General features: G+C 45.2%; 1 protein-coding gene across 2 annotated transcripts in view; it reads right to left on the bottom strand.

Annotated features, from left to right (window-relative positions):
- Helz (helicase with zinc finger) overlaps positions 1–8,591 on the bottom strand; it is a 169,527-nt gene extending 160,936 nt beyond the window's left edge. Inside the window, exon 1 of one of the 2 annotated variants that reach the window (XM_031353638.1) lies at positions 8,498–8,591. The gene's annotated coding sequence lies outside the window, so the exon portion shown is untranslated. The remainder of the gene's footprint in view (positions 1–8,497) is intronic. The other variant, XM_031353640.1, reaches the window with a different exon arrangement.
- Positions 8,592–8,933: the final 342 nt, after the last annotated feature.

The following is an 8,933-nucleotide window of genomic DNA, read 5'->3' as shown; positions in this document are numbered from 1 at the left end:
AAAAAAAAAAAAAAAAAAAAAAAATGCTGAAAGAAAACATAAAAGAGAGTGTTAAAACACTGGACTCAGTGTGGGCAGAGTGACATGTTTCCCCATCTGTGAACACACATACTCATTACCAAGCTCATGTTTCAACACAGGTTATGTTTGTGTATTCAGAAAGGCACTTCAGGGAAGCTCCTGGCTGATGCACTGCTCCCCTAGCAGATTATTCTTGGGGAAAATTATCTGAGAGATGAGGTAAAAGACCTACTGTGAGCAAGGTTTGGTCTCTCCTGCTTCTCACCAGATGGGCACCTCAGTCTGGCTGAAGAGAAAGAAGCAGTAGGTTTGTAAGGTGACCAGAGCAGTCAGGAGGGGCTGTCATCTTAAGAAGTCACTGTGGAGGGGCTGGAGAGATGGCTCAGCAGTTAAGAGCACTGACTGCTCTTCCAGAGATGCTGAGTTCAAATCCCAGCAACCACATGGTGGCTCACAACCCTCTGTAATGGGATCTGACCCCTCCTTCTGGTGTGACTGAAGACAGCTACAGTGTACTTATTTATAATAATAAATAACTCTTTGGACCTGACCAGTCAGAGTTGACTGGAGCAAATGAGGCCAGCCAGAGCCAGCAGAGGTCATAAAAAGTCAATTCCCAAGGCTCACAACTATCTGTACAGCTACAGTCTATACTCATATACATAAAATAAATAAATCACTAATGAATAAATAAACAAAATAAGTAAGTCATTGTGGTATCAGGGGCTGGGGCAGGGAGGAGGCGGTCTTGCTGGCCGTGAGCAGGGCTTTCCCTACAGTGATGAAAGTGTTTTAGAATTAGATAGGGTGATGGTTGGACACTGCTGACTATGGATGTGCCCTAAATACTGCTGAGCGGCAACATTGACAATGGCTAAGTGTTTTTGTTTCAAGACAAGAGTCTTGTAACACTGTCTAGCCTGGACTTCACTATGTAGACCAGGCTGGCCTTGAACTCACTAACGGGCCTGCCTCTACTTCTCTCATCAATGGCAGGTGCCACAATGCCCAGCCTAAAAATAGCCAAGTTTAACCCCTAGCATTGCAAGAGATTACTTGGTTAGTTAAGTGAGATTCCTAATTTCGAGTCATGGTAGCACATGCCTGGCACATTCTGGCACTTCAAAGATGAAGGCAGGAGGATCCGGAGTTCAAGACCAGCCTGGGCTCAAAGCAAACAAAAACAAACAAACAAATAAAACCTGCAACAATAGCCGGGCGGTGGTGACACATGCCTTAAATCCCCAGCACTTCGGAGGCAGAGGCAGGCGGATTTCGGAGTTCAAGGCCAGCCTGGTCTACAGAGTGGGTTCCAGGATAGCCAGGGCTATACAGAGAAACCCCGTCTCAAAAATAAAAAACAAAAAACAAAAAGTAAAAATAAATAAATAAATAAAAAGTAAAAGCTGGAATTTTAGCTCAACTTAGACATTTTTAAACTCAGAAGATATGTTTAAGAAACAAAAGGATTTTCTCTTTGCCCACTGAGACAGAAATCTTGAAGCAAGAGTTTACAGAATTTCTGCTGCGCCTAAACCTATCCACGGTTCCTGTTTCTTCCTTTCAGGTTCTCATTTGTGTCTATTACCAATGACCTTCTCTTTCTGACTCAGGCGAGTGTGTGTGTGTGTGTGTGTGTGTGTGTGTATTTCTTGTGTACTTGTTTAGCAAGCATTGCATGCCTATGTTCAGCATTCTCATTGTATGTGTGTGTATGTGCTCAGTGTGTGGGTTTGTTGCAGTGTGTGTGTGTGCACTGTGTGTGTGTGTGGTGCATATGTGCACACAGCTGCCTCCGACCCTCTGCAGGCTTCTGCTGAGTCTGCATCTCTGCAGCCTGCCCTCTAGCTGTCCCTGACAGGAAGCCGGGCTTCCTGGGGTCTTGAATCAGCAGCGCAGGAAGGAAATGGAGGCCGCAGAACAGTCAGATAGGACACAGCGGACTCTAAGGCGCCATCCATACCTCCCAGCACAAGTCTGGAGCAGGTTTCCAGAGCCGGACCTGAAACCTTGGCATCAGAAACAGAAGCATAGACTCTGCTTTGTGCTGTCCCCGCAGATCTGAGTGACACTCCCCAAGGTCAGTCCCCAGCTTTTCAGCTGTAGTTTCCTCCCTGTGAGGCAGAAATAATAAAACAGCCTTTCCCTCAATTGTTGTGGCATTCAAAGTCTTTAAAAAACGACAACAAAAACACTGGCCAGGTGTGGTGGCACATACCTTTAATCCTAGCCTCTCTCCCTGAGGCAGATGCAAACAGATCTTTGTGAGTTCCAGGCCAGTCTGGTAGCAAGTTCAAAGCAAACAGGGTTACATGGTGAGACCCTGTTTCAAAAAAATTCAAGAATACAAAAGACATTGTGTGTGTGTGTGTATGTGTGTGTACATGTGTCCTATCGCATGTGTGTGTACATGTGTCTTATGGCATGTGTGTGTACATGTGTCCTATGGCATGTGTGTGTACGTGTGTCCTATGGCATGTGTGTGTGTACATGTGTCCTATGGCATGTGTGCGTGTACATGTGTCCTATGGCATGTGTGTGTGTACATGTGTCCTCTGGCATGTGTGTGTGTGTGTGTACATGTGTCCTATGGCATGTGTGTGGAGGTCAGTCTTTGGGAGTTGATTCTCTTTCATGGGACCCAGGAATAAAACTCAGGTTGTCACACTTGACAACAAGTGCCCTTACCCAGTTAGCCATCTCACTATCTCACCTGTCTTTATTTATGTTTATTTTTTTATGTGTATGGATGTTTAGCTGCATGTATGTGTGAGTGCCAGGTACATGCCTCATTGTCAGAGAAGGCCAGGAAAAGCCATCAGATCCCCTGGTATTGGAGTTATAGATGGTTATAAGATACCATGTGGCTGGGCGGTGGTGGCGCACACCTTTACTCCCAGCACTTGGAAGGCAGAGGCAGACAGATTTGAGAGCTCGAGGCCAGCCTGGTCTACAGAGTGAATTCCAGGACAGCCAGGGCTATACAGAGAAACCCTGTCTCGCACCACCACCCCCCAAAAAAAGATACCATGTGGGTACTGTGCTGGGAACTGAACCCAGGTCCTCTGTAAGAGTAGCCAGTGCTCCTATACAGTAAGCCATCTCTACACTCCCTCACCCCTATTCTTAAAAGATCTCACTCTAGCCCAGGATGTCCTGAAATTCACTATGTGTCCCTAGGCTGGTATCTGATTGATAGCCATCCTCTTACCTCAGCCTTCTGAGTGCTGTGACTATAAGCATGTGTCAATATCCATGGCTTACTGTATCAGATGTTACAGGTCTCATCCAAGCTAAAGAAAGTGATAGAGTATAGAATATGAGTGTGTGTGTGTAAGTGTGTGCATGTGTGTGTGTGAGTGTGCGTGTGTGAGTATGTGTGAGTGTGCGATGTGGTGTGTGTAAGTGTGAGTGTGTAGTGTGTGTGTGAGTGTGTGCGTGTGTGTGTATGACTGTGTGGTGTGTGTGTATGAGTGTGAGTGTGTGGTGTGGTGTGTGTGTGAGTGTGTGTGTGTGAGTGTATGGTATATGTGTATGAGTGTGTGGTGTGGTGTGTGTGTGAGTGTGTGGTGTGTGTGTGTAGTGTGGATGTGTGAGTGTGTGGTGTGTGTGTGTGGTGTGTGTGTGAGTGTGTGGTGTGTGTGTAAGTGTGTGGTGTGTGTGTAAGTGTGTGGTGTGTGTGTAGTTTGTGTGTGTGTGGTGTATATGTGTGTGTGAGTGTGGTGTGTGTGTGAGTGTGTGGTATGTGTGTATGTGTGTGTGTGAGTGTAGTATGTATGTGGGTGTGTGGTGTGTGTGTGAGTGAGTGTGTGTGTGTGTGTGTGTGTGTGTGTGTGTGTGTGTGGTGTTCTACATCTATAACCAACCACTTGTCAGGCCTCCCTCTCATCTGTTTTGAAACAGAGCTGTGTTGCCTTCAGTGTGTTTTAATAGGCTGTGTGGTTTGATCCCAAGGCCAGTTTAGATACAGGGACGCCCTGACTGTGACCTTCACATTGCTTTGGTTAATGTCTGGGTTTCCCCTCCATCCTCTTTGGAAAGGACAATCTGGGGTACTCAGGAGTCTTCCCCACACACACACACTACAGGCACTTGATCATGGAACCTCTCTTTTAAACGTAACTATTCAAGAGCATTCAGGTTTTGATTTTGCAAACTGTTTTGCCAAATCTGCAAAAACGTACCAGTTTGGGATTTTGAAATTAGCGCAGTCTATAGAAATGAGTCCTCATGAGTCGGGTGGGGACAGATTTCTGTAAACAAAGCAAGATGCAATCTCCCTAGCCTTCCGTGGAAATGTTTATGTCCAAAGAGAGGGCCTCCAGCTCTGCCAGGCTATCTCAGGAACCATCCAAAGCTAAGAAGAAAGTCCTCCGTGAACCATTCTCAGAACCTTCAAGCGCATGTTTCACCCAAACACATGTCTTTGCCCTCTGCTTGACCAAAAGGAAATATCTCTCACGAGAAGGGAGGGAAGACAAGAAGGGCGGGGGATGGGCTTACTTGATGAATGGTTGGTTGGTTGATTGGTTATTTTTGTTTTTGTTGTTTAGGGTTACTTTGTGAGTATGTGTATTATATATATAATATAATACATATATTATATACATGCCTGGTACCTGCCAGAAGAAAGGGTCAGAGAATTGGTGTTAAGGGCAGTTGTGAATCTTGTGGGTGCTGGGAACCGAACCCAGGTCCTCTTCAAAAGCAAGAAATGCTCTTAGCCAATGAGCCATCTCTCTAGTCCTTCAAGGCAGGGTTTAGGGTTTTTTTTTTTTCTTATTTATGTATTTATTTATATTTATTTTTGAGATAGGGACTCTCTCTCTGTAGTCCTGGATGTCCTGGAGCTAGCTATATAGATCAAGCTGGCAAATAAGGATATTTAAAAAACCTAAAATAATCAGTTCATGTGGGAGTGGGTGGGGTATGAACCTGTTCATGTGGGTGTGCTCATGTAGGGCACGTGTGTCAGGGCCTGTGGAGGCCAAGGGCTGGTACCCCGGGTATTCCTCTATTGCTCTCCAGTTATTTTTGGCAACAAGGTTTATCTCTGTACCCCAAGTTTACTAATTCAGCTACAGTAGCTGACCAGAAAGCTGCAGGAACCTCCCTTAGCAGTGGCATCTCAGATGTCAGCCATGTTTGACTTTATAGGTGGGCACTGGAGATCTGAACCCAGGTCCTCACACTTACACCACAAATGCTTTACCCAAGGAGTCATCTCCCAGCCAAAAGAAGAAAAAGGAAAAGAAAAGAAAAGAAAAGAAAAGAAAAGAAAAAGAAGAAGAAAAGAAAGAAAACAAATGCAAACAAAATTACTGACACAAAAGCCTTGTGATCAGTTTGCACAGCGGTCGCCAGACCTCCTCAGCACCATAACAATAGACCGTCACATAATAGTGAGTTCTAGTGTCTCAGACGACAGACCAGAACCGCCAGCTGATTTATCAGCAGTTATTAACATTCCTCCGTGCCCACAATTGGTTTTCTTTTCAGGCCAGCCTTTTTCCCCCTGGATCTTGAAGTGTGTTCACGAGCCTGATTGAGTTATATGAAGGCTTTATTTGAACTCTCAAGAGTTTCTAACACTCCAAACAACAATGAGGAGTGGATGGTATGGGACTCTTTTCTTTTACATCAAATAGAGCTGCCCTGGCTAGAACTCTTAGAGGTGAAGAAGACGCTCCGGCCCAGGAATCAGGACCAGCACAGAGCGAACCAGTGCAGCCTTAAGCCTTCCTGCTTCCCTGAGCATTTCTGGTCTGCCCTCCCCGCTCTGCACCCCCCCCCCACACACACACACAAACACTTGGCCCCTAGGATGCTTAGACTTGACACATCCTAGAAAGGAAGCCTCCATGAGGAGCTGTCAAGATGAGGTTGGCCTGTGGGCGTGTCTAGGGGCATTCCTAAGCCCAGCCTGACACTGGGCAGCACCAGTGCCTGGTTTTGGCTCCTGGTTATAGAGTAGAGAAAGCTAGCTGAGCACTAAGCATGCACACATTCATTTTCTCTCTGCTCCTGGCTGTGGATGTCCGGTCGCCAGCCACTGAAGTTCCTCCCGCCTCGGCTCCCCTTCAGTGATGGAGCTGGGATTTCAAGCTAAATAAAATAAACTCTTTCTCCCAGAACTTGGTTTTTGTTGGGAGTATTTTTATCATAGCAACAGGAATAAAACTGCTCTCCCTTATTGACTTCTTTACTTCCCTTAATCCTCTTCACCAAGAGTGAAGGAAGAACTTGGAGGAAAAAAACAACAACCCTGTTCTTACATACTGTTTCATTATTTTTTTTTTAAAGATTTATTTATTATTATACATAAGTACACTGTAGCTGACTTCAGACGCACCAGAAGAGTGCATCAGACCTCGTTACGGGTGATTGTGAGCCACCATGTGGTTGCTGGGATTTGAACTCAGGACTTTCAGAAGAGCAGTCAGTGCTCTTACCCACTGAGCCATCTCACCAGCCCATACTGTTTCATTATTAACAATGATAAATTAAATTAAATTAGTGTTAATTGATTGACATTTGTTAATGGATATATTGGTGAATATGAACTATTAATTATTACTAATTAATATTAATGTTTTTGTTCTCACTAGGTGCCTCAGGCTACCTCCTACCCCCATGATCCTGAGTACTGGGGTTAGAGGTATGTTCCACCACCCCTGGTTTACCCAGGATTCTTAACTTTCTTTCTTTTTTTTTTTTTTTAAAAGAGTTATTTATTTATTTTATGTATATGAGTAGACTGTAGCTGTCTTCAGACACATCAGAAGAGGGCGTCAGATCTCATTAGAAATGGTTGTAAGCCACCATGTGGTTGTCAGGATTTGAACTCAGGACCTTTGGAAGAGCAGTCAGTGCTCTTACCCACTGAGCAATCTCTCCAGCCCGGATTCTTAACTTTCATTCCTACTTTCCAGAGTCCCATTTCCTCCTCCTCCATGAACACATCTCTTGCCTCCCAGGCTCTTCAGCCCCAGATCTAACATCCTTTATGCCATCACGTGGTCCCCATACCATCATTTAGGTCACAACTGAGATTGTTCCCAATGAAAGGGCTCTGGGATAGCCCAATGTGCAAGCCTGGAGACCCAGGAGATAAGCTGGGAGTGGAAGCTGATGCTTGTAATCTTGGGAGTGTTCAGAGGTAGAGTCAAGCAGAACCCAGTCACTCAAACCAGAGAGCAAGCTCCAGGTTCAGTGAGAGACAGTCTCAAAAATTAGACCCAGAAGCCAGGGAATGGTAGCGCATGTCTTTAATTCCAGCACTTGGGAGGCAGAAAGCAATGGATCTCTGCAAGTTTGAGGCCAGCCTGGTCTACAGAGAGAGAATTCCAGGATATCCAGGACTACACGGAGAAACCATGTGTGGAAAAAAACAAAACGAAAAGATTCAGGTTCCATTTGCAGTGTCTACATGGGAGCTCACAACCACCTGCAACTCCAGTCCCAGAAGATCTGACACCCTTTTCTGGTTTCCACAAACACCAGGCACACACATGGTGCACAAATATACATGCAGCAAAACACTTATACAAACAAAATAAAAATAACAGTAAGGTGGGATCATCGAGATGACTCAATGGTAAAGGTACCTAGGGCCAGAGCTGACAACTTAAGGTCTCTTCCTGGGGGAAGAATAAAACCAATTCCCTCAAGTTGCTCCCTGACCTCTAGGTTGCAGGGAACTGCTTGCCCCCTACCCCATTAAAAAGAAAGAAAAGAAAGAAAGAAAGGAAGAAAGAAAGAAAGAAAGGAAGAAAGGAAGAAAGGAAGAAAGAAATGGAGGAAGAAAGAGGGAAAGAGGGAGGGAGGGAGGGAGAGAGGGAAGGAGGGAAGAAGGAAAAGGAAAAAGAAAGAGAAAGAAAGGAAGAAAGAAAGAAAAAAAGAAAGATCAAGCTATTACATTATTATTTCTGAAATACATGCAGCTAATTAAAGAGGGAGACAAAACATCTCTGCAGCCAGATATATATTCTAAGATATGGAATTTATAAAATAATTTCAAATATACATAAAACTTACCTAACCCATGCAAAAGTCATAAGACCCAGGACGGTTTGGTAGGGAAAACAGAAATAAAGTTGGATTTTTTTTTTTTTTATTTGCTTGTTTTTCAACACAGGGTCCCTCTGTGCAGCCTGTGCTGGTGTGGAGCTCACTGGGTAGAACAGGCTACTCTTACGATTAATCCCATCTTCCTGAGTGGCTGGGGTAATGGGTGAGCCACCATGCCTGGCTAAGGTAGGAAATTCTAACGACTCCAATTTGTTTGTTTGTTTGTTTTTTTAAAGACAGGGTCTCAACTATGTATCCCTGTCCAGACTGGCATTCACCATGTATTCCAAGTTGGCCTAGAACTCTCGGAAATCCACCTGCCTCTAGCACCGCAGGCCCCAAAGCCCCTCATCACAATGAAGTCTTAAAATCAGGAAATGAGTCCTGCTCACTCCAGTTCACTCACCCATAGGTGGGTTCCAGACTTTGTCAGTTGCTGCCTTAGCACTGGTCGCCTGTCCAGCAGTCCTGTTTGTGTTTCTGAGGATCAGACCCCAGGCTTGTGCACGGAGGCGGGGGCTCTCACTCAGTTAGACTTCAGGCCCTCCTCCTAGTTTCTTCCCCCCTCCACTATCTAGAAGTGCTCCGTTTCCTCCCGTTCCCAGCCTTGAGACTCTGGAGAAGTGTCTTTTGTTCCTACTAGGAACAGCTGATACTTCTGTCCTGATTAGACTGGGTCTGTGCGTTGGGGACAGGGGTACTCCCTAAGGAACACAAAGCCAATCTCCAGGCGTCTTAGGAGAAGGCAGCCTCTGTCAGTTTGTCCCGTGGGAACTTTGATCATGGTCACGACGGTGTCCTCCTGCTTTTTATTCTCCTGCTGCAAAGCTGCTGTTTTTCTC

This window comes from Mastomys coucha, unplaced genomic scaffold (genome assembly GCF_008632895.1).
Source record: "Mastomys coucha isolate ucsf_1 unplaced genomic scaffold, UCSF_Mcou_1 pScaffold5, whole genome shotgun sequence".
In the NCBI taxonomy this organism is placed as follows: domain Eukaryota; kingdom Metazoa; phylum Chordata; class Mammalia; order Rodentia; family Muridae; genus Mastomys; species Mastomys coucha.
The sequence above is the reverse complement of the archived record's forward strand: the minus strand, read 5'-3'. Positions and strand labels throughout refer to the sequence as shown.